This window comes from Hyaena hyaena, unplaced genomic scaffold, assembly GCF_003009895.1.
Source record: "Hyaena hyaena isolate Hyena2069 unplaced genomic scaffold, ASM300989v1 scaffold_234, whole genome shotgun sequence".
Classification (NCBI taxonomy): Eukaryota; Metazoa; Chordata; class Mammalia; order Carnivora; family Hyaenidae; genus Hyaena; species Hyaena hyaena.
This window is the reverse complement of record NW_024080865.1, coordinates 1,593,783-1,619,944: the sequence shown is the minus strand read 5'-3', so window position 1 is coordinate 1,619,944 and position 26,162 is coordinate 1,593,783. Positions and strand designations below refer to the sequence as shown.

General features: G+C 39.3%; 1 protein-coding gene and 1 non-coding gene across 5 annotated transcripts in view; both read left to right on the top strand.

Moving 5' to 3' along the window:
- The window catches only part of TMEM108 (transmembrane protein 108), a 364,038-nt gene that overhangs the window by 126,225 nt on the left and 211,651 nt on the right, over positions 1-26,162 (top strand). The window lies entirely within an intron of this gene.
- On the top strand, positions 22,359-22,466 carry LOC120239549. The gene has a single exon (XR_005530455.1). It is a non-coding gene; the product is annotated as a U6 spliceosomal RNA (small nuclear RNA).

The window sequence follows — 26,162 nt, the reverse complement described above, 5'->3', positions numbered from 1 at the left end:
AAATTGGTCTGTTCAGATTTCCTATTTCTTCCTGACTCAGTTTTGGAAGAGTATATATTTCTAGGCCTTGATCCATTTCTTTTAAGTTGTCCAATTTGTTGGCATATCCTTTTTCATGATATTGATGAAGTTTGGGGGTGATGGGGGTTTGTGGGGTCTGGAACTGATGACCAGGAAAGAATTCTTGAAGATGTCTTTGGTGCAAAAAGGTGATTTTATTAAAGCATAGAGTCAGAACCCATGGGCAGGAAGAGCTGTACTGCAAGTGGGGTGTGTTTGTGTGACCATTTTATGGAGTAGGGGGAGATAAAGTTAAGAGGGTGTTTCCAAAGAGACTTTTCACCTGCTAAAGACTTACTGGAGGCCTAGCTATTGTCATGCTGTTATTTTTCCCTCTAGCAAAGCAGTAACATTGAGACTGTAGGGAGTTCTGGATTTTCAGCTATTGATGGGATTGCCTTTTTCTGGTAAACTGGTGGAGACTCTTATCAGTGGAACGATTTGCTTTTTGTCCTTTCTTATATTTGGGTAGGCAGGCCTGCCCAAGGAATATCATACATGTCCTACCTGGCAGGGAGGTGCTGTTAGCCTGCACTTTGCCCATGCTTGCTCCATGCTCCTCATCAGTATTCTCTTAGTATTTCTGTAGTTTCAGTTGTTAACTTTTCCTGTCTCATTACTGATTTTATATGAATCCTTTCTGTTCTTTTCTTGATGAGTCTGGCTAGGAGTTTATCAATTTTGTTGATCTTTTCATAGAACCAGTTCTTCGTTTCAGTGATTTTTTTTTTCTTTATTTTTCTTTATTTTTTTTACTCTGTATGTCATTTTTTTTGCTCTGATCTTATTATTTCCTTCCTCCTACTCACCTTAGGCTTTGCTTTTTTTCTAATTCCTTTAGGTGTAAGGTTAGATTATTTACTTGAGCTTAGATGGCGGCTTCTTCACTGATAAGGTTTTGGGGTCGATGGGGAGTGGGGCTCATGGGGTCCAGAGCCGACAGCCAAGAAAGAATTCTTGAAGATATCTTTGAGGCAAAAAGGTGGTTTTATTAAAGCACAAGGCTAGGACCGTTGGGCAGAAAGAGCTGCCCTGGGACCATGAGGAGAGACTGATTATATACTATGGAGTTGAGTTGGGGGAGGTAAAGTCAAGGGGAAGTTTCCAGAGTGATTTTCTTATGTTAAAGAAGACTCACAGGGTACTGGATGCCTAGCTATTGTCAAATTAAGGTTGTTTTTCCCTCTAGCAAAGCATTAAGACAGTAGAGAGTTCCTGGAGAAACATTTTACTCTGCCTGCCTCAAGTATTTTGTCAAGGTGCTGCAGGTTATAAGAAAATTAAACTTTACCTGCCATTTCCTTCTTGCCTTTGTTCTCTATATCACTGTGGAGGGGAGGGTGATGTTAGGGCTCCAGGAAACTGAGTCTACAGTTTCTGGAGATTAAGCTATTGCTAAAATAGCCTTTTGCTAATGAATTACTAAAGTATTTGTAAACTAACTGATAGAGACTCTTTATCAGTTTAACCATTTGTTTTCTATCATTTCCTTTGTCCTAGGGCAGCCAGAAGTGCCTGAGGAATGTTGTGTATATATATATATATCCCATCTGGGGTGGGGGTGGAGGAGTCCTATTAGACTGTACTTTGACCTCAGCTTGCCGCACACTCCCTCATCATTCACCTTGTGTGTTATCACCATTTCTTCCAGGAAGTATTTCCTGGACCTCTTCTGGGTTTGGGTAAGAATACTTTGTAAAGTGTTCCTTTAGCATTGATCCTTCTGTCATGAGCACTTGGCATGCTGCATTGTATATAGCTGCCAACTCTCTGTTTGCCTTCTTGGGACTTTAAGACTGAAGGCAAAGAACATGTTTATCTTGTCCACATCCTCAGAACACAGTTCTGGCACCAAGATGCTCAATAAGTACTTGTTGAATGAATGAACAAATGAGTAATATTAAAGCTGAACTAGGTTACTGAGAAGACTTTCTAAAGTATACTCCAGAAACATAGGGAAAGCCAAATAGAAATCAAATTATAATACATCTTTGAAGCGAAATGCTTTTTATAGGGTCATTTTATCACTTATATTCCAAGAGCAGTCTGACAGAAATTTGGCAGGTAGGGAGGAATGATTAGTATTAAACCAGGATTTTAAATACTAGAAACAAATAACACTAACAGAGACCCTATTGTATTAAAACAAAACTAGTCTTACATTTTGAGCTAATTTAATGAAGTTATTTGAGTGACAGATCTTTCTTTTAGGTTTATGTTTGAATAGCAATAGAGCAATTACAGAGCAGTTCCTCAATATTTTAAATTTCAGACTTATTAAATTTTGCAGTATCTTTTTACTTTAAGTAATTTTATTTGTGAACAACTCCACAGCTTCTCTGTATTTTGGGCACTTCACAAATGAATTGTGTGTCAGAGCTAATGGCAAAGTAAAACAAGGGGTGAGCAAGAGAATGGGAAGTTGGATGTCACGGTAGATGCCAACCAGATCAGACCATATACTGTTGTATGTATCCACAGGTGACATGCACAAATAGAGTGATACTGCATTTGTTTGGTTGTTACAGACTTAAATTAACCAAACTAGCATTTGTCTTCTCAACTCCATGGGCAAGTTTTGCCAGTTGAGTGAATACTTCCAAGATGCCAGTAGAGCATTCGTTTTAATCTGTCACAAGTCATAATTTAGATATAATAGACAGAAGAAGGTATTTGTTCTTTATTTACAGTGCCTGTGAAGAACAGCATTTGTTGCTAAGGAACCACAATAGCGTATTTTTGTGCAAAGAGTTGGTCTGCTGGGAATTCACATTACTGTTTCAATCACACTCTTTTCCCTGATGGAGGCAACATCTCTTTTGTTTCCCAGTGTAATGGCAACATGCTGACTTTGGTTCATTTCATCTGCTGTGGTCAAGAGATATCTTAGGTGAACCTTCACAGGGGCAGAAGAGAAGTGAGAATAGCAGATCTACTCTGCATTGAATATGGATTTGATTCTGAAAAGAAAACATTTTTAAAAGACATCCATCTTTACAATTGTTTTGGAAATTGCCACCATCTATTTCGGTAGGGCCTTTGTCAGATGGTTCCTCTCTATCTCCCCTGAGCTACAAGGGTCATGATTCCTATTTTACATACAAAGAAACTCAGTGGCTTACTTGAGAGAAATGAGAATTTAACTCTTAGGGGCTGGAGGGCCTGGAAACTTGAAGGAATTTTCACAGTCTTCATTACCTGGAAAAAACACTTTTAGGCTGTTTTCTGAAATGTGATTCTCTAAGCCATGTAAAAGAGAACCAGTTCAAAGTATTCCACTATAAAGAACATTGGAACACAACAAGCATTTCCGTTAGCTCTTAAAATTCCTGCAGTGTAGCAGTTAAGGATGACTTAATTTAAAAAACAACTGACAATATCATTAGGCTGGTGAGCAAAATAAAACTATTTTCAGACTGGAGTCCTACCTCTAGGCTGGAGAGAGCTTTGATTTAATATTTGGGCTTATTTCCTTTTGTTCTCAGGACAGAATTTAAGAGTGATAAGGTTGGTTGTGTTCTGTCTACTTAAAAAGATGGATTTTCAGAATAAATGAAAACTAACCAAAGTAAGTCAACTTTGATTTGTGTGGAATCAGGTAGACTGCTTCTATATTGTGTCAAACACACTTCTAAACAAGGTGTTCCTACTAAACATGAAATTACAGTCAGGAAACCAGATTCTGTCTTGGCTCCATCATAAACAGTTGATCTCGGAGCGCCTGGGTGGCTCAGTTGGTTGAGCATACAACTTCAGCTCAGGTCATGTCTCAAAATTCGTGAGTTCAAGCCCTGCATCGGGCTCTGTGCTAACAAACAGCCTGGATGCTGCTTCAAATTCTGTATCTCTCTCTCTCTCTCTCTCTTTTCTCTTTGTCTCTTTCTCTCTCTCTCCCCTCTCCCCTGCTCATGCTCTATCTTGCTGTCTCTCAAAAACGAATAAATGTTTAAAAAAAACCACAGTTGATCTCATGCAGATCTCTTGAATTTCTCTGGAGCAAGTGGATTCCAAAGTCCCTTCCAGCCCTGAATTTCATTATATGTTAATATCTGAGCTCAAGTGGCTCAAGTGGAAGCTTTTGGCAAAATTCGAGGAAAGTAATAACTAAAAGTTAGTGTTGGGGTACTTGGGTTAAGCCTCCAACTTTGGTTATACCCAGATCGCAGTATCCTCACCGACCAGAGACCACCAGGGAGACCGAGTCACGCATGCAAAGGGCTTTATTACGGGCTTAAGCTCGGGCTCACAGACTTCACCAGCGCATGGATCTGTGCTGAGAGCCCCGAACAAGGGCAGAGTAGGGTTTTTATGGGGTTTGAGACGGGGGAGTTACAGAAGTTGTGACGTGGGAACAGTGATCCAATCATAATAATACAACATCATTGACAGCGGGTTTGACCATACACATTGTCTAGAGTATTCGTTACTTTTGGCGGGATCCAGTTACAACATTTAGAGTACCTTTAAATTCAGCCAATCACAGAGCGAGCCTAGGGTCTTGTTCGGGGACTAACACGTTAACTTTAACATTAGGTAACAGGGTCCTATCTATAGTTTCTATCTCCAGGCCTCTCCCTTAGTAATGTGGAGGGTGGTCGCTGGCCTTTCTTGATTGGGTGTTGCAAGGGTGATTATTCCTGCCTTGGGCAATGTGTAACTGCCTGATAGTTTCAGGAAAGCTGAAACTCAGGCCTTCTAGTTTAGAGGGGAAACTTAAAGCCTGTCATGGAGTCAGTTTGGTTTAGACATTTAGACTTGTGGCCTTACAGACCGCCCCCCCCCCGCCCCCCTGCTGTCAGCACAGAGCCTGGAGCCTCCTTCAAATTCTTTGTCTCCCTGTCTCTCTCTCAAAAATAAAAAAAACAAAAACAAAAACAAAAAAAACCCTAAATTTAGTGAGTGTCTACCATGTAGTAAGGATGTTCTAAATGTTTTTTCATTACCTTATTTTAAAATTTCTATAAGAACCCTGTGAAGGTAGGTACCATTAATCTTTTATTTTTACCAGTGAGAAAATGGAGGAAAGTTAAGTAGCATGTCCTGGGCAAATTTAGTTTCTGGTTATATTAAGACAAATTAGACCAGCTATTGGAGGACTTTTTTTTTTTTTTTACTACTATCATCACCTTTGCTTTTTATTAAGACTTGAGTGCCAGTCAAGCACTGTGTTTTTGAATCTTCCAATCTTCCCCTGTATGCAGGAGCACTGAATTCATTCCAGAGCATTCAGAAGGAATTATGCCTGTGGGGATCCACAGAAATGAGATTTTGATGACAAAATGACTTTTAATAATTCACAAAGAGGAACTTTGAGTGTCAAAGGCAAATAGGAGTCTATATAGCTCTGTGGAGGCCGTTATAAGAAAGATGCATTATCAGTAGTGTGTGGTATGATTTGATGTGAAGAAAAAGGGAAGCACATGCATGTCAGGTGTCATACTTGTAAAACATTGTACCTGTAAAGGCAGGTCGCTTCTACAGGACATCTTCAAATGGAGCAGTGTTAAGCTCTCCCTCACAGTAAAGTAGTTGGGTAGTTTAGCCAGTTGGGATGTTTCTCCTCAACCCCTCAAAGCACAGAGTGGATGTTCAGAAAATGGTGATTCTGTAGATGTTTTGTAATCAGCCAAGACCCTTAGAAACATATGGCCTTCTATGATTCTTAAGCCGCTAAGATGCTATGGAGAATGCAGAGAACTGTATGACTATATGTCCTCAATAAAATACATAATTAGGGATATAGAACAAGTACAATATACACCAAGATTTGAGTAATGGTGAGATGTATTTAATAGCCAGTTGGAATGGGTACAAGGATTATACCTCAATAGATTTCTAACTAAAGGATTAGGACTTGGAGTTCCAAAAACTGTTTAACTTAATATTTATGTGATTTAAGCATGTCACTTCATCTCTCTGAGCTTTGGTTATTTCATTTGTAAAATAAGATGCTGATAGAACCCAAACTATTACAGTAGAATAGAAATCAAATGAGATAATGAATGTCAAAGAACTTTGCACAGTTTTTAGATGATATTGTCATTTGAGATAGCAATTAATGATCTTCACAAGAAATGTCTAGCTTGGTGCCTTCTAACCATAATTAGAATTGTACTGCCTTACCCACTTCAGTTAGATATGGTCTTGCAATTTACTCTGGCTGAAGAAATGTGAACCCAAGTAGACATTTGTCTCTTCCACTTTAATGGCATATGTGCGATTTACTACTGTCCCTTTTGTTGCTATGCCAGTGTGACTGTGGGAACATTCTTGGCCATTAATGAACCTGTGGTCCCTTGAGTGGCCATGATGAGCAAACCCCCCTAGCCAACCAATGTTGAACATAGAACATGAGCAAGAAATAAATTTCTGTCATGGTGAAGTAAGATTTGGGGTTGTTTCTATAGCATCATCCTCTAGCATACTCTGACGAGAATGTGTATCATTCATCTTTAATATTACTTGAGCACTTGTATATGCAGTGGTACTATCTACTACATATGGGAATTGTTTATATCTTTGCTAACTCCACTTTTCCAAAAAAGATGTTGGCCTCAAACTCAAACCAGTCTTTTTTTTTTTTTTTCCATCTTGTGAGGTATTTGAGGTATCTACAGACCAAGAATAGAACTAGACTGTTCTGTTTACTTCTATTTGGCAATATTAGCTTAATTGAAAGAAAAAGTTTCTATTTGGACAAAATCTCTGTTTGATTATAAGAGTTTGAAAGAGTGGTTGAAAAATAACAGAAGATGAATTAACTTTTCTATATATATATATTTCTTTCTTTAAAAAAAAAGCTAGTCTGAAGTTGAACAAAGGTCTTATTTTAGGCAAAGTAAACTTAGTTTCAAGTTTTTACTTGACATACTTTTCTCACTTAGAGAAGATCCAGACTCATTTTAGACCATGTGATCTTGAGCCTGAACTTGAGAGCCAGGCAAGGAGTGGCATTTTGAATAAGAATACTCTTCAAAATGAGAACAACAGAACCTTCTGGATGATGCCTCAGACAGAACTACTTTAGATTGTACCCTTTTCTGCATTAAAGAATATAGTAAGTGCCCATTATCATAGTCACTAACTCTTGGGATTTGAGCCATCAATTAGAATGATGCCAACGTACACCCCATTGAACATACCTTTCTCTAAGTGTGTGTAAGCCAGGTAAATGAGGTTCTTTCTTTGCTCTTAGATGAACAATTAGCCCATCCCTGCACACTGTGAGTCTGTCAGAATGCTGCTTGGTGCCAGCACTGGAGGCAGTGACATGGACCTTTTGAGCATTTAGTCTCTTTAGGTTGAAGAACTAAACCCATCTCTTTTTTTTTTATGTTTATTTACTTTTGAGACCGAGAAAGAGCCCTAGTGGGGGAGGGGCAGAGAGAGACAGAGACACAGAATCCTAAGCAGGCTCCAGGGTCCTAGCTGTCAGGCCAGAGCCCACCACGGGGCTCAAACTCAAGCTGTTGAGATCATGACCTGAGCTGAACTTGGACACTCAATGGAGCCTGAACCACCCAGGCACTCCTAAACAAATCTTTGGGAGCAAATCCTATGTGTCATATGCCAGGTACTGGAGTAGTCATTTGCAAATATGTTTTGTCCTTTAATCCTCTTAACAATTCTGTGAGTCTTGTCACTTCCCTTTAAAGATTAAAACACACACACACAGTCAGTTCTTCCTTCCACATTTATCTCTGTTTTACCTCATATATCTTAGAGATTGTTTAGATGGGGAGTAGGTTGCCCTAAAGAAATTTTAGTTCCTTTTTTTTTTTTTAACATCACGAAAGTGACATTTTTCATAGATAATTGAAAAATGCAAAAAAGTCAGAAGGAAAGGAATTGTCCATAATTCAACCGTGCAAAGCAAACTGTGCATACTTTGGCAAGTCACCCCTTCCTAGGTCCACGTGTGTGCAGTGTGTGTGGAAGGAAATGAGAGTACTTTCCTCTTCCTGCAGTACTTGAAGAAGAACTAAGTATCTCAAGAATAAGAGGCAGAAGAATTAATTCAGTAAATAGGCAGCTTTGAGAGATGATATCACATGGCTAATGTCAGTGGTTGCTGTCTATCTCCTGTTGACCTTTTCCACAGCTGCCTGATGTCAACCAGCTACTAATCAAAGCTTGTGAATAGTTGGCTAACACAGCATAATAGAGCTCTCAGCCTGTAAATATGTTTATGATACTGTAAACACCACCAGCCTTTCCCATATATAGAGTGTTAACAGTCATGCTGTATCTATTGGAGCATGTGATCAATCACCTGGAAAAGGACGGCAAAATGCAAGCTTGTCATGTACATTCTCCCTAGATTGCATTCATTTTCTCCCCAGATACTCACTTGTGACATCTTGCTATTTTTGATAGATTGTGTTCTATGATTTTCTCCTATTTAATCCAGTAGTAAAGTGTTCCATAGGTCACTTATCTTACCAGTTGACAATGATGAGTAGTAACTCATCACTATGACATACTTTGTGATTTTCCACCTGTACATTAGTTTTTATTCGGATTTTCTTAATTAAGTTAGGTAAATTCCCACAGCCCATTTTCCTGGAATTTAGATATTTAAAAGCATTTATATACCTGTGCAATTCTCTCAGTTCTCCTTGGCTGCATTTATCCATGCTCTATTTTCTTCCATCTGTTCAAGAGGAACCACCCCTTCAACTACCTAATCATTGGGAGTTCTTATACCTTACTTGTCATATTTCTGGTATAATTCTTTCCAAGAGTAGAATCAAAAGTTTGCATTCAATTTTGGAAAACTCAGGATGAGATGATGATAGTGATGGCGATCATTAATACTCACATGGCTCTAACTCGGGGCCAGGCACTGTTCCACATGTTCTTGTTAACTTAATTCTCACAACAACCCTATGAACGGGTACTGTTGTTATCTCCATGAGGAAGGACAGTCACAGAGAAGTTAAAGGACTTACCCAAGCTAACAGAGGCAGAGCTGGGATTCAGACTCAGGCATTGTGGCTCTAGGGCCTCTTTCCTCTAATTGCTATTCTGAATGCTTTCATTCTGCTTCCACTTTTCACTTTTTTCTGAATTAATCTTCAGTCTGTATGAGGTATTTGTTTTGTTCCATTTTATTTGAAAAGATCCAACAAAGATCCAAATAATAGTTTTGTCCCTGATATCACTACAAGTATGAATGCATGTTGAGAAAAATGAGAGAGTCAAGATATTAAACAGAAAATTCTGGATTCACAGTCACCTTCTCTGTTAATAGCTGTCAAGAACTATAGTGATTTCTGGTAGGCTTTGCAGTCATCTCCTAGTATATGCTTATGAGGATGGCTGGCTGCTTTATGGCCAGCCTGAGGCAGAAGGCATCTGAGGTTGGTGAGCTTGTCTTAGGGCCCACTTCACCTTAGGTGGATCACAGCTTCAGATTAAAGTCCTCAACCTAATGAGGGTCTAGCATTCAGGGAGATACAGTATTTGCTGGTGTAGTCAGAAGTTCCCAGAACTCCATGATGCAGGAGGAAAGTGTCCTGGAAAGTGGATCTGATGGAAGAAGAGGAGCTGACACCATTCGGTGGAATCATATGAGGAAACAACTCTATTTGCTTTGTTAGTAGGTCTGGACGTGAGATTGTGAGAACATGTGTGTGGTTCTAGTTCATAAACCATCTCACTCCAAGAGTTGGATTTGGATCTAAAACAATACTCCATTTTTATTCTAGGTTGTTTCTGCAAACAAGAAAGCATTTTCCTTAGTGGCTTACCCTAGTGTCTTTTCATGCATTATCTAAATTCCTGGCACTGAATTGAATTTAGGGAGCATTTTGATCTGGCTCCCTTGGTACATAAACCAAGACACAAAGGTCTAGAGGACTCAAGAGATTTACTCAAGTTCTCACAAGTAATTACAAGAATACAACCCTGATATTTGGCTTGCCAGTCCATGTTCTCTTCCACTTTATTTCCATCTTCTGTTTATTGAAGGAAGGAATAATATTATTTGGAGCACTTGAAGGTTAACAAATACCGTTGCTGAGAATTTTTTTTAATTTAGAGTTTACGTCAACTGAGCAAAAGCGGATTTCAGGGTAGGCCTCAGAATTTACCCAACTTAATACCTTCATTTCTCCACATCCATTTAAGCAGGTATGATATCCAGAATCCTGGATTGAAGGAAAGCTTTTTCTAGCATGATTGACTTAACTGTTGATTTAAGGAAAGGGGAGAGGGAATGAAAGGAAAGAGAGTAGTGGAGAGGGTGGGAGAGAGATAAAGGGATGGGAGGATGGTGCCTGAAAAGGAGGGATGAAGAGAAAGAAAAGACACAAACTAATAGTTACTCCCAACTTTGTGACTTGGAGAATGTAGTAACTTTCCTTAACACCAATTAACCTATGAGACTTGGATTACCTCAGTAATTAACTTCTGTTCACTTTTAGTTGGTGTCACTCATTTAACATTTAAACAGCAGCCTCAGCAGGAATCTGAAGTTTTTGTGAAAACTGAAGCAGTGAAAGGGTGAAGGTATCTGAAAGATGTACCATGGCTTTAACTGTAGATTTTAGTTCTTTGTCATGGGAAGAGAAGTTTGAGGAAGGTAGTTGGGAAAAGGGCTTTCGCTAGATGCTCCATTCTGCCATCAAGGCCTAGTTTCCATCCTGAGTTCCTTAAGTCCCTGAGCCCTAGGACTACATTCCAAACTGTTTGAACATTGTTATTCCAGGCACAGATTAAAAATATTTTAGCCCTGGACCCTGGAGTCAAGTCCCTTTAATTAGAGTGTGGCTGGGCTGGTTGCTTTGGGCTGCCACCTTTGAATGGTTTCCATTATAGAAAAACTGATGGAGCTTCTCCCAGGGTGGATCTAATCAGTTGACCCCACCTTGCTGTCACTGCTAACCTGGCCATGCCTTCAAACCTCTGTTGACTTTGAGGACTTGTTGGCCTGCTCTTTGCAAGTCACTCAGCCCAGCCATCCTGCCCACTTCTTAAGTATCTAGGTCAGTTGTGCCAAGTCCTACTCTGTGGAGGTCTGTTTGAGGATTTAATGAACTATATGCATGCAAAGTATTGGTAACTGACATTAAGGATACATGCTATCACTTGTAATAGCAAGTGAGTCCTTGTAATGGCTTCCTAACTGACCTTGCTGCTTTCTCCCTGCTCCCCCCAAAGCTATTTTCTATAAAAAGCCAATATGATCTTTTAAAAATGAAAATTCTATCTTACCACTTCCTTGCTTAAAATCCTCCAGTGACTTCTGAATTTTGGCACACTCCATAAAACCCAAGCTCTTAACCCAACCCTGCATAGCCCTGCATAATCTGGTTTCTGCCTCTATCTTGAATATCATTTTATACATACTTACCCTTTCCATTCAACTGCATGGATTTTTTTTTTTTTTAAAAACATTCCCTGGGGTGCCTGGGTGGCTCAGTCTGTTAAGTGTCTGACTTCGGCTCAGGTCATGATCTCATGGTTTGTGGGTTCGAGCCCCACGTCGGGCTCTGTGATGACAGCTGGCTCAGAGCCTGAAGACTGCTTCAGATTCTGTGTCTCCCTCTCTCTCTCTGACCCTCCCCTGCTCATGCTGCCTCTCTCTCTGTCTCTCAAAAATAAAAAAAAATTAAAAATTCCCCAGTACCTGCTTATATTGTCACTTGTATACCAGCTATCTCTACTTCCTAGAATACTTGTCCACTGATCCTTATGCTTCTTCACACTATCAGATTCCAGCTGAAGATCAATCCTCAAAGAGACATTCTTTAATTATTCTCATGTAGCTACCTATCACTTCAGGTCTTGTTTATTTATTATCTGTTTACTTCCATTAGAAAATAAACTTCATGAAGTCCGAGACCTTTCATGGACTATTTTTTAAATTGTTTCTTCAGTGCATATGTTGGTACCTAGAACATAGTACGTGTTCAGCTACTATGTATTGAATAAATGAATGACACTTGGTAAGTGCTCAATAAATCTTAGCTCTTAATTGTATTGGAGAAAAACAAAAAGCTGAGACCTTAATATAACTGGAGTCCATTTGGTCCTGATTCTGTGCAGTGACATGTTCAGAGAAATAGCTGTTCAGAAAAATAGGACTGAAAGCAACTAAAATATTTCCTCAAGCAAATGTCAGAGGTGGGAGGGCATATTTTTCACCTATTACAACACTTGGCAAAACCCTGTCTTTCCATCTTTATCCCTCATAATACCCAGCACTCCTGGCAGCCACTCCACCAATGTTATCTTCCTGTTTCCTTGCTAACTCCCAACAAAACTCTCTTCAAGCATGTGTAACTTTGCTGAGAGCTTCCAGGTGCTGGACCCATTTTCTGAATCAGCATAACAAAAAGCCAGTAGTCAAACAGGCACACTTGGAACCCTGGGGTGGAGGTGGTGAAGGTGAGACTGGGCAGATTCAGAGGTTAACAATTTTGTAACTGCTACACATACAGCAAAAAAGGGGAAACTGAATAAAGATTTTAATGAATTCTAAAGAATGGTACTTAAGAAAGATTATGAAATAGCTCTACTTGGGGAGCACTGAATCCCACAAATTTTTTATTAGGAACTAAATACCCAAAAGGTAAGTCTCATGAATAGACACTTTTCCAAAGAAGACATCCAGATGGCTAACAGACACATGAAAAGACGCTCAACATCACTCATCATCAGGGAACTACAAATCAATATCACAATAAGAGATCACCTCACACCTGTCAAAATGGCTAAAATTAACAACCTGAGAAACAACAGCTGTTGGCAAGGATGTGGAGAAAGGGAATGCTCTTGCACTATTGGTGGGAATGCAAGCTGGTGCAGGTTTTTCTCCAGAATGCACTCTGGAGAACAGTATTCAGTTTAAAATAGAACAAATTCAAAGGGGTTCATGCACCCCGATATTTATAGCAGCATTATCAACAATAGCCAAGCTATGGAGAGAACCCAAAGGTCCATCGACTGATGAATGGATAAAGAAGATATGGTATATATGTCCCATGGAATATTACTCAGCCATCAAAAAGAATGAAATTTTGCCATTTGCAATGATGTGGATGGAGCTAGAGTGTATTATGCTAAGCTAAATAAGCCAGTATTTATTTAGAGAAAGACAAATGCCATTTCATTTCGTTCATATGTGGAATTTAAAAAAACAAAACGAGAACATATGGGGAGGGAGAGAGGGAAATAAACGATGAGACTCTTAAAGGTAGAGAACAAACTGAGGGTAGATGGAGAGAGGTAGGTGGGGGATGGGCTAGATGGGTGATGGATATTAAGGAGGGCACTTGTTATGATGAGCACTGGGTGTTGTATATAAGTGATGAATCACTAAATTCTCCTGAAACCAATATTGTACTGTATGTTAACTAGAATTTAAATAAAAATTTGAAAAGATAAAAAGGTAAGTCTCTTCATTTTTAGTATCCTGCTCTACAAAGCTTTGGACCAAGGCTTGGAGGAGATGTATTACCACAAAGTTCTTCCTCACTTAGATCTTTATGGACTCTGATTAAATGATGTTGTTAACTTGCTTTATTATTTTGTTTTTAACTCTTGTGGATTAGAAACTGAACCTAAAAGGAAAGGGGAACTCTTACAGGCAGAGAAAAGAACTTGATACCAGACAGCTTAATATAAGCAGACCAAGATGAAGAATGATTTTCCTATATAGTCATGACAATGACTCTGATTCCTCAATTGGATATCAGGTCATATTTTCTTCCTAACTTTTTTCTCTGGTAGCGGGTTCTGGCTTCTAGAGCCACCAGTGCTTTCTGTTAGGCTCCTTTAGGTCCAACACAGGTTTGTAAGACAGACCCTGAGGGTCACAGGATGTTGTCTGAAGGAAGCAGGTGTGCCGAAGAAGCTTTCCTGAGCCCTTGGCTTCTTTGTCACATTGCTCCAACCAGCTGACCTCAGCTGACTCATCAGGTTGCAAGAGAAGTTGGGAATAGAAATTGTTTCCCTGGGCGATCCTGGCTGCATAACAGCTATCATTTGTATGCACTTAAATGATTTTCAGAGTAGCACAGCTCAGAGCTCCCAGCAGAGCATTCTGTCTGTTTATTTCTGGAAGCATATGAAACAGTGGTTTCAATGGGAATGTGGTTTTCAGAAGGTAATGTGGGCCTTATAGTAACATCTGGGGCTGAGTTTTTCTCCCACCTCACCTAGTTTTTGGTCAGAAGTCCATCCTGCATCCTAGGAACTTGGGTTTAATAGCTATTGCCTGCGTTCCAGTGCTTGCCTGTTAGTTCTGCTGTTTTTACCTGCCACAGTCTTGAGCCTCTCAGCTGCCATCCCCCAGAGAGTGCCAAGGCACATAAATATTCATGAGGGAAAGAGAGATTCAGAAAGTTAAGGTCAGAGGAACCCTCTTTCTGAGATGAGCTACTGGCTTCTTGCCTTGCTTTCCTTTTCCTCCCTCCCTTCCTCTTCTGGTAAATTGTTATATAAAGTGGCAAGTATCCATCTTCTTCATCCAGTAGGGAAAGGCAGTGTGGCAAGTAACAGCCAGGAGACATATGGGAACCATACATGATTCCCTGGGATGGCAGAGTGTTTATCAACCCAGCTTACACCAGTGGTGACTAAATTGCTCCTAAATTCCTTATATATTCCAGGAATCAAAGAGGGTAGGTTAAGGAGAGCAGAAAATTACACATGATAACATCTGTCATGGTTGACATTGGAGGGATGGGAGAAGGAGGTCCTGGGGACAGTCACACAGGAACTCAACAGTGCTGCTTCCTCTGCTCCCCCAAACCTTTCTGTACCAGAAACCAGATTAAAAGGAATGACAACTGCAGCCTAGAAGACTGTGAGAGAGAAAACATATTTCAGCCCTTTGCCTCCCTGAAGGGTGGGAGGGTAATGCTAAGTTGTCTGGACCTAAGGAATCTGAAGAATTTTGACACTGGGTAGACCTTCCTCAACTCTCACCTTTTGCTTCTCCCGAGTTCCATTAATGCTGACTGCCAGGTTTCTAAAGCTCAGGCTGCTGGCAAAGGCCCCAGTCTGTCCCACACCAGAGACTTGTTTTTTGGCAGTTGTGTGTTTTAGCCTCAAGTCCCTGATTTTTGGTTTTGTCACTGTTCTAAGCAAGGGTTTTGCCTGTTACTAGTTATCCTTACCTACATTTCATCTTGTGACTTTCAATCAGAGATGCTTAGTTTGATTAACTATCGTTGTAATGCTCCCTTCCCTTTCTCTGCACTAGAATTGGTCTCTTAAATCACATCAATTTATAGAACAGCCACCCAAACCATTTTTATATGCCTGCCTTTGCATGAACTATGTTTAGTGCCTTTTTCTACCATGTGCCAAAATAATTTTATTCATCTCAGCAGACAAGACTAAGTGTCAAGTCACAGCATGGGGGGGGGGGGGGAGGGGGCGGGGAAGGATACCTCCCTGACTTCATGTAACACCATGAATAGTTTCTTGGCTCCTTTAAAAGCTAGTTCAGGTAATGGAACACACCAGTGATTTAACACAATCCTTAACCCAGCCAGTTTCATGAGCCATGTATAGAAAGCCTGATACTGTGGACAACTGGTGAGTCCCTGAGCTGTACAGTGAAGACCCAGTGGCCTGTGAGAATAGAAGAGCTTTGTGTTGGAACTTAAAAGGCCAGCAATAGACAGTGTGATATTTGTAGTGAGAGTCCTGGATTTGGGAACATCTTTACTCTGCCAATTTATTGGCCACATATGTGGTCAAAACCTTTAACTTCATAGTGTAGGTGTTAATGACTACTGTGTATCAGTCACTGTGTTTGGCATTGCGGATAAAGTTGTGAATGTGACAAGGTTTTGTGGCTAACTGTGACAACTCTGGATATATTACGGGGTTCTTGTGAGAGCCATTTCTTTTGTTTAAGCGTTCACAATACAAGTATTATTTCTATGGGAATTAGCATTAATAACAAATATACTGATCTCCACAGTGGGTTCACATCCTGATAAGCCCATCATAAGTTGAAAAATACCATAAGTTGAAAATGCTTTTAATACACCTAACCTGCCAATAATCATAGCTTATCCTAGCTTCCCTTAAAGATGCTTAGAACACTTTCATAGCCTATGCTTGGGCAAAATCATCTAGCATAAAGCCTATTTCATAATAAAGTGTTGAATATCTCATGTAATGTATTGAATACTTTACTGAAAGTGAAAAGAATGTTTATAAGTGTATTGGTTGTTTTCCCTAGTGATTGCCTGGCTCCCTGGAAGCTGGAGGTTGCTGTCCAGCATCACAAGAGTACAGTTCCTCATATTGTTAGTGTGGGAAAAGATCAAAATTCAAGGTGTGACTTCTACCAAATGCTTATCACTTTCATACCATTATAAAATACAAAGCTCTTAGGATGAATAATCCTAAATCAGGGACTATCTGTATTTTAAAGTCTACATGGGAGATGGTCAATGTATCCAACCAAGGGACCATATTGAAAAAAAATACTAAGCAATGTAGATGGGGAATGCATATTATCTTTTGGGAAAGATTTTTTATGCATTTATATTAATATAATAACAAAAATTAAAAACATTACTGCCATTGATGTGAGGGACATAAGGTGCTTATTAAAAATTCATGAAACTCTTTTAAGTCATTTTTCCATATTTTTACTGAATACTTGGGAAGACTGCAGACTTATTATTAAGAATAACATCTATTGGGGCGCCTGGGTGGCTCAGTCTGTTAAGCGTTTGACTTTGGCTCAGGTCATGATCTCATGGTTTGTGGGTTTGAGCCCTGCGTTGGGCTCTGTGCTGACAGCTCAGAGCCTGGAGCCTGTCTTCAGATTCTGTGTCTCCCTCTCTCTCTGACTCTCCCCTGATCTCTCTCTCTCTCTCTCACAGAAATAAATTTTAAAAATTAAAAAAAAATAATAACTCTATTTATATAGCATATTTTCATATCACTCCTAAAAGGGTCAAAAGCAGCAGAGCTGGGTACTTGGGTGGCCCAGTTAGTTCAGCGTCCAGCTCTTGATTTCAGCTCAGGTCACAATCCCAGATTTGTGGGACTGAACCCTGCATTGGATTCTGCACTAAGCATGGAGCCTGCTTAAGATTGTGTGTGTGTGTGTCTGTCTCTCTCCCCCTCCTTCCCTTCCTCCCTCCTGCTCTGTCTCGCTCCCTCTCTGTCCCCCCATCCCCCCTCTCTCTCCTCCTCTTCCCCTGTGTCCCCCTCTCCCCAACCCTCTGCCTTTCTCCCTCACTCTCACACACACTCTCTTAAAAAGAAAAGGAGGACAGCACAGCAGAGCGCCTTGAAGGGGTGGATTGAGGACAGTCTTTAGGTCACCCTTTCATGGAGATGGAGGGCTTTGTGAGAGAGCTCCTTTGCTCATTTGAAGCCCAAGAGACAGTCCTCAGGATCCTTCTGAGAGAATAAATACCAAAGGTGGACTAGACTTGGGCAGACTTCGATGCAGAACACACTGAATGACTCAAAACTGAGAAGAGCACTTTAAAATCATTAACTATAGGGCGCAGAGGTGGCTCAGTCAGTTAAGTGTTTGACTCTTGATTTTGGCTTGGGTCTTGATCTCTCAGTTTGTGAGATCGAGCCCCATGTTAAGCTGCATGCTGACAGTGCAGAGCCTTCTTGGGATTCTCTCTTTCTCTTACCACCCCCAACCCCATCTTCTCTCAAAATAAATAAATAAACATTAAAAATAAATCATTAACTGTAAACTGAGTTTACAAATCGATAAAAAGACATTGTCCCATTGAAAACTCTTGGTGATATGTTGGTAAGACTACGGACTTTCTTGTATATATAATCTTACTTTTTGGAAAAAGAAGTGTTTGCAAGTTTATATAGAATATTAACTGTGGTTATTATTGGATGGTATGTTTCTGGGCTTATCTTTAGACTTCTCTTTATTTTTCAAGTTTTCTGCAGTAAGCATGTACTTCTTTTATCCTCAGAAAAATAGTGATTATAATATAAACAGAATCCTTAAATGTTATCTATGCAGGAAAGGGACTGTGTGCTGTTGACTGTTTTATCCCCAGGGTCTAGAATGTACGTCAGAATCACCTGAGAGAGCTTGTTGGAACTAAAGCTTTGTGAGCCTCAGCTCTAAAGATGCTGGTTCAGTTGGACTGGTAGAAGACAAGGCTGCCAAGGGAGATGGAAGCAGATTCTAGACTAAGACACAGTAAAGAGTATCAGAACCATTGTTTCCCATATAAACTCCAGGTTCTTGTAACTGGGGCAGAATCTGTATTCCAATTGAATGTTATAATTCAGTTTCCCTCCATCTTGGCTTCAATAGTTGCTTTACCTGGGAAGGATGTATCTAGTTCAGGTTTCCCTGAAGATGACTTTCAGGCTCCTGGGACTTGGAAAAGGCAATTATCTCTCAAATACCAGATGGCTGTATAGATTAGCCCCAGTGAGTAAAAACACAGTGATTTGAACAAAATACATGATTAGCTCGTTGAATAACAACAGCCCATCTTAGCATAGGTGTACTAGAAACAAGGGCAGGGTCAGATACTAACGCTTCTATTTTCTTGAGTTCATTGATAATGCATTCAGTATTTCAGTACTATGCTGATGTTCACAGTAGGGAGACATGGAGGAAGGGCTATATACCACAGCATTCATATTTTTAATTAAAATAGCATTTTCATTAAAACTTCATGAAGAGAAAACCTTTTATAAAGGTTCATATAACCCTTATAAGATATAGGTAAAATCTATAAAGAACTTATCAAACTCACACCTAAAAAGCAGATAACCTAATTAAGAAATGGACAGAAGACATGAGTAGACACTTTTCCAAAGAAGACATCCAGATGACTTAACAGACACATGAAAAGATGCTCAACATCACTCATTATCAGGGAACTACAAATCAATATCACTATGAGATACCACCTCACACCTGTCAGAATGGCTAAAATTAACAACATAAGAAACAACAGGTGTTGGCAAGGATGTAGAAAAAGGGGAGCCTTTTTGAGGTGTTGATGGGAATGCAAATTGGAGCCACTTTGGAGAACAGTATGGACGTTTCTCAAAAAACTGAAATGGAACTACGCTAAGATCCAGCAATTGTACTACTAGGTTTTTACCAAAAGGATACAAAAGTACAGATTCATTGGGGTTCATGCACTCCAGTGTTTATAGCAGCATTATCAACAATAGCCAAGCTATGGAGAGAACCCAAATGTCCATCGACTGATGAATGGATAAAGAAGATGTGGTATATATATCCCATGAAATAATAGCCATCAAAAAGAATGAAATCTTGCCATTTGCAACAATGTTGGATGGAGCTAGGGTGCATTATGCTAAGCTAAATAAGCCAGTCAGAGAAAGACAAATGCTATCTCATTTCACTCATTTGTGGAATCTAAGAAACAAAACAGATGAACATATGTGGGGTGGAGTGGGAAGGAAGAGAGAGAGAGTGAGACAAATCATGTGAGACTCTTAAAGATAGAGAACAAGGGTTCCTGGGTGTCTTAGTCGGTTAACTGTCCAACTTTGGCTCCAGTAATGATCTTACGGTCCATGAGTTCAAGCCCCGTGTTGGGCTCTGTGCTCTAGCTCAGAGCCTAGAGCCTGCTTTGAGTTCTGTGTTTCCTTCTTTTCCCTTCCTCCATTCACATTCTATCTGAGTCTCTTTCAAAAAATAAACATTAAATTTTTTTTTTAAAAAGAAGAAACTGAGGCTAGGTGGAGGCAGGGATGGACTAGATGGGAGATAGGTATTAAGGAGGGCACTTGTGATGAGCACTAGCTGCTGTATGTTCTATTCCTGAAACCAGTATTGCACTATATGTTAAATAAAATTTAATCAATAAAAAGACAAAAAATTTCATGAAGAGAGAGAACTCAATGTTATTTCTCCATCTACTTAAAAAGAATAGGAGCATGTGTCTTTCCTGGGAAATTTTCTTCTTTAAGAATTCCAAACAGAGGGACACCTGGGTGGCTCAGTTGGTTAAGCGTCCAACTTTGGCTCAGGTCATGGTCTCCCAGTTTGTGAGTTCAACCCCCACATTGGGCTCTGTGCTGACAGCTCTAAGCCTTGAGCCTTTTTCAGATTCTGTGTCTCCCTCTCTCTTTGCCCCTCCCTGACTCCTGCTTTTTCTCAAAAATAACATTAAAAAATTTTTTTTAAAGAATTCCAAACTAAAAAGAAAAAAAATTCAAACTAAGCATTTTAGTTTCATTTATGACTGCAATAGAAAAACTTATTTACACTGTCTACCTATGCATACACAGAACTATGTTGTATAAAAGACAGTCAAAGCTGCCCAAGTGCGTAAGACTGCCATTCCATTTCTGCTTAGTTACAAAAACAAATTGAAAGTTTCTAATATGCTTCCTGTTGAAAACCCTACTATAGACTCTAGGATCTACAAGCTCTCAATTAACTAAGGTATAAATGAAGAGAGGAAAGATCACAGATGATTTAAAATATAGTTAAACCAAAACTACTCCAAATGGAGTACCAAAGTTTTAATTGTAAACATATTTAGTTCAAAATATATCCAGTATTCAGATACACATTAACATTGTAAAACTGTCATCAAAGCACATAAATAGGTATCGTTGGTATACATGCAGCTAAATATCATTTTACTTCCTCAAAAAAAAAAAAAGGTCAAAATATGAAAATCAGGTTTTAAAAGATTAAAGTCTGTTAAGATATACCGATGAATTTTTGTCGAGAAAGAGAGTTGTCCCCAAAACATGATTGACATATATGTTCATTAATACCTATTTCCAATAGTAGACACATTCTAAAATACAGGTATTGGTGCATAATTGTGGTGATTTTGGTTTTGGTCAAATGCATTATCTATACCTTATGGGGCTCATTAATCTTCATACTGATTTGTCTACTTGTAGACAACAGTTAAACCTCATTATCACCCTAGCCCCTGTTCCTAACATTTACATGTGATGAAGATTAGGCAACTAAAACCATGGGTGTTATTGGCGAGAGGCAGCTCTGTGAGGTGAGTTGGTCTTTTTCATTATTTTACTTACTCATTTGGGAGCGTGAGGTCCTTGGTTCACACTTTCTTCTGACATTTAGATAATTCACCACGAGATAGATAGTGATGGTGATAGCTGGCTTTCCATTAATCTGTGCCTCCATGGTTGTCATTTGTCTACACTTACTAGATTCATGAAAGAAGTTAGCAAAGCTATAGGATAAACAGATAAATATGATATGCTTTAGAGACTAACAGTTTTACTTGAGGATGTTGAGGGCAAAATAATATAAACAAGTTATATTGGTGATAATTTAAAATTATTTTTATATTAAAGTGATGTGTACGTGTTATAGAATATTAAGCAAAATGTACGTGCTTTTAAAGATGAAACAGGAGACTTCAAGGGAATTTCCTGATCAGAGAGGCCACTTTACACTATACCCAAGACTTCAGAATATGGGATTGGGAGGGGATGCTGTGGTATATTATTAGTTCACTCTCCTATTATGTGTTTTTCTGTGAAAAGATTGAGAAGCACTGCAAGGGGCATGAAGAAAAATAGCATAAAGTTTAGTTCAGTAGATGCCCATTTAGTTACAATTAGGATGGGACTCCACAGAGTTAAACTTTTTCTGAAAAAGCCTAACTCTTAAATGAGCCAAGCATAAATCACTAATTATCCTGTTTATGAGGACTCAGTATTAAGAGTTTAAAGAAATACAAATGGCTAGATTATAACAATTTCCTGATAGAGTACCATTACTTTCCTCATTTACTTACTTTAATGTTTCATTTACCATTTTGATGTCAAAAGTTCCCATGACTTATGCATACCTGTACAGTCTTGCTGCTAAAGATTCTCTACAGCTCAGACTTTGATGATGATGATGATGATAGTCAACACCCGCCTAGTGTTGATTATGTGTGAAGCACTGCTGTAAATGCTTTGCATTTAATCTTCACAGCAACCGTATGAGATAGTTATCCCTATTTTTCCATTTTCCAGCTAAGGAAACTGAGGCACAGAGACTTCAGTAATTTTCCAAAGGGTATGTTGCCTAGAAATGGTAGAACTAAGACTGGGCCCCAGGCAATCTGGTTCCAGAGTCCTGCTTTTAAATATTATTTTTCCTACTTCTGATCACCATCCCTGTGCACTGTGAGTGATGTTGAAAAACTGCTTGAGTCACATACAGCATTAACAAATGAAGATCTGGTAGAATTAGACAATCAGCACACAGTAGATGATTCCAGAGAGAATCATTTGTCTAACAAAGGAAATAAAATGAAGCCCTGAAATAGATTCTGTTTAATTACTTTCATTATGGTCCTTGTTTCAGCAGCCCATGTACTAAAATTGGAACGATACAGAGAAGATTAGCATGGCCCCTGTGCAAGTATGACACACAAATTTGTAAAATTGCTTTCACTATGATTGTGCTATGAACATCCTGTATGAAATAAAGGATGTTGTATGGTAGATAGACAGTTCTGTTGGGAAAAACACAAAAGTTCCAAAAAGCATTCCATTTGTTTATTCAGAGAATTAGTGACTTTTTCCCAGTTATTTTCAGATAAAAAAAATATGTATTTAGTGTATGCTTAATAGCGTATGCTCAAAAGTTAACTTCAGTGTAGTTATTGACACAGAAAGCTAGATAACCATAGAAAGTTGATGGTGCCAAGTGTCAGTAAAGGTATGGAAGAGTTTCATTTGTGATTCGGTTGTCCTATCCCAGAAGAGAAGAGCCTGAGTGGCCTTACCTATGTCCTGTCACTCCAGATTTCTTTATTTTTCTTTATCATAAGAGAGGATATGATATTGGGCTATATTGCCCCTTATGATTGCTCTGAATTTGGAAACTGTGTGTGTGTGTGTGTGTGTGTGTGTGTAATTTTACTACTGTTAATAGCTTCCTTCCTTAGATCTATGCTTTTTGAGAATAAAATCTGCATTCTTTCCAAATACTGAATGTTTAGGGTCACTTCATCACTAAAGTTTCCCATCCTGTCCCATAGCCTTGGCTCAGAGATTATCTTCTTATGAAAGACCCCATTGCACAAAGAGAAACACTTTCAGGCACATTTAAGTGGAATATATAAAGATTTTCCAGGAATGATTTTGCTCCAAGAAAATTAAGCTGTAAGCAAACCAAATCCAGAAGCATGAATTTCAGTTAAATGGAGGAGGGATGATTGTTCATTATCACCACATTAATCTCGGATTTTGATCATTCGTATAGAGATTTAACCAGCTAGCCAACATAAAAGCAGCTCTGAGTCCACTCTTTGGAAGTTCTCTTATCAAATAGTCCGACAGTGACCAAAATTAAGTTTCAGCTTTTATGCTTTGGACCCTGAAAATAAGAACGTGGCTAATATTGAAACAGTCTAAATATTCAGAAGTCTTTTTGCCCAGAGCATTGCATCAGAGATATCTTCCCACACAATGAACCTGTGGCAATAGTCTTTGCCTCTAAACCTCAAATCTTCTTTGCCTAGTACTCCATCTAGTAGATCCCACCCTGTCTAGGCAACCCCACCTGGCTTGATCTGCTACCAGGCTGCCGTTAATCTGTCAGATGAGTCAAGGTCCAGTAGTTTCTGCATGCACTTGACTACCAGCTTTTCATTCCAATTTAAATGGAAACAGTCCTTCCTTCCCATTGTAGATCAGTTAACCAGACTGTATTGAAGGCAGAGATTAACTTTTCCTTCCAAGACTGGTAGTCCTAAGCAAAATAAGAAAGATTAAAATTTGCTTTTCTCTAGGAAAATGCATAGGTCTGAGTCTCTTCAGAGAGTTCTCTGAGCTTAAATGTCAGTGGGATCTTTAAAAAGACCTGCTGGGTAATCACCCTTTAGAGAGAATAGCCTGAGAGTCCAGTGCAGGCTTATCACTGGCCACATCTGTGCATTAGTAGACCATAAGAAGGGAATTCTAGGAATACCAGAGTCATTAGGTAGTGTCAAACATTGTCATCTTGCAGTTTTTGTTGTCTGGTGGCTTGAAGGTTCACAGTAAGACGTTTTCTTCCCACGTTTTAATATTCTTGTACCCTTAAACACTGCCTTATGCATTTATGTCTGCCTCAGCCAGCAAAACATTCTTCCCTTATCCCAAAAGCATAGGGCCCAGCTAGAGGTGTGCTGAATACAGCTGTCCTTTCTACAAAGTCTTCTGAAGTCCAGATATGATACTCTTTGTGTAACAGCACCGAAACCAAATATATCTTGATAAGATGATTCTGTGGGAGGTGTACCTGACTCCGTTTTGTCCTTTCTTGCATCAGCATCCTCACTGTACTATCCTCTCCAGACATCTTTCTAGGAATAGCAAATCTTAATCTTTAGCTAGAAGTAGAAAAGACTTTGTAATAATAACAAAAATATTAGTTGGAGATGTTTGAATCCTCGTTCTGGGAATGATAAGTAAGTAAATATATAAATAAAAACAAATAAATGTATGTCTTCACAGATATTATAATAATACATCTTCCCCTCTTTCCCTATAGGTCTGTCTCATTATAGGATGTTATTCTTAAGGTACAGTGGGTTTATGGCTTTAGCACAGGAGACTGGTGAGACAGTGGGTATTAAAGCAGACATCGAGTGAGAAGGCCCATTAAATTATTTTATCTGCTCCGTAGGTGTAGAGAAGACAAACTAGAGGGCCCAGCTCATGAGGTTCTTCTATAGTACAGAGACTGGAATTGGGAAGAAGGAAAACATGATATGAGAAGATAAATGTCTGCCTCTGTCCTGGCTAGGGTAAAGATGGAGAAAAGAAAATAAAAAGAGGAAGGGAAACAGAAATGTGTGCAAAAAGGGCATCTCCCCAGTTGGTTCTGCACTTTGGTGTTGGGAGACAGGACTTCAGAGGAGCACTGCAGACTCAGGGTTCTGCCCCTGTGCTCTTAGTGGGACTGAAGGAACACAAAGGAGCTTTGTGCTCTACAAACTGATATGGAGCAGCTCAGTTATCGTGCAGCAGGGTTGCTGAGGTCAGAATCAGAAGCATCACAGCAGATGTTGGGGCAGACCATTGGGCGGGGGGCTAAATGGCACAGGAGCACACTCTGGGGTCTGTAGCCAGCCAGAGGTGAACAACAAAGGGGCATTGGCAAGACCTATCTGGGAGTATTACTGGAGGCAAAAGAAGGGGCCAGTCTGGTACTTCAGAATCAAGAGGCCAGAAAGACACATGGTGACAGGGACTGTTACTACAGATCACTGGGTGCCAGGCAGTGCATATGAAAGGACTGGCACGACGCCTGATGACTACCCCCAACTCCCATCAGACACTGAGGAGGGCTGAGTGCCAGTATAGGAAGAGCAAAGCTATCAGGGAATCTGAATATTTTCTAAAGGAGCTGTTTAAATTATAATACTGAGCTAAAGTGTAAGCCAGATTGGACATTTAGTTACAGTGAAAGGCATTGTATCAGATGTGATCAGAACCAATTTTTTACAAAGGTTAAAATGAAGAATGATAATTACATTTGTATATATCTTAAACATTTTATTTTAACTTAATGTTAATATACATTCATACAGCATTCTTTTAATGTGGGTCCAACAACATTTCTTCATATATTGGTCTTCTAATTAGAGTTCTTATTTCTAGCATAAAGTACTTCTATCATGCTTTGTCTACAGTTTCTAATTGTATTTTCTTCACTGGGCCAATAACTCTTTAAGCCACTTGCAAAGAATTTTGAGTATGGAATCTTAGATTTTTTTATAGTTTAAAAAATTTTTTACAATTGCCCTGACACCTAATTGAAGTAATTGTTAAAGGAAACACCTTAAGTCTGCTCAAGGCATTCAGTTTAGTTTTCATACAGATAACTCTTTATCTTCACAGTCATTTCCCCCCTATTTTGCAGCATACTTAATGATATTAAATAACTAAAATAACACATAAGGTAGACAAACAGATTTGGGGACACAACTGACTCTTGAAAGCAGACACTGTGGAGACATCCCAGATAGAAACCTGTCACTGGTGAGTGCTCTGCGTACCACAGGAAACAGTATGGTGTGGAGAAGGAATGGAGGGTGCTGGTTAATTCATCAGGTTAGTTAAATGGAGATTGGTTAAGAGCACGAAGAGTGTAACATTTTCTC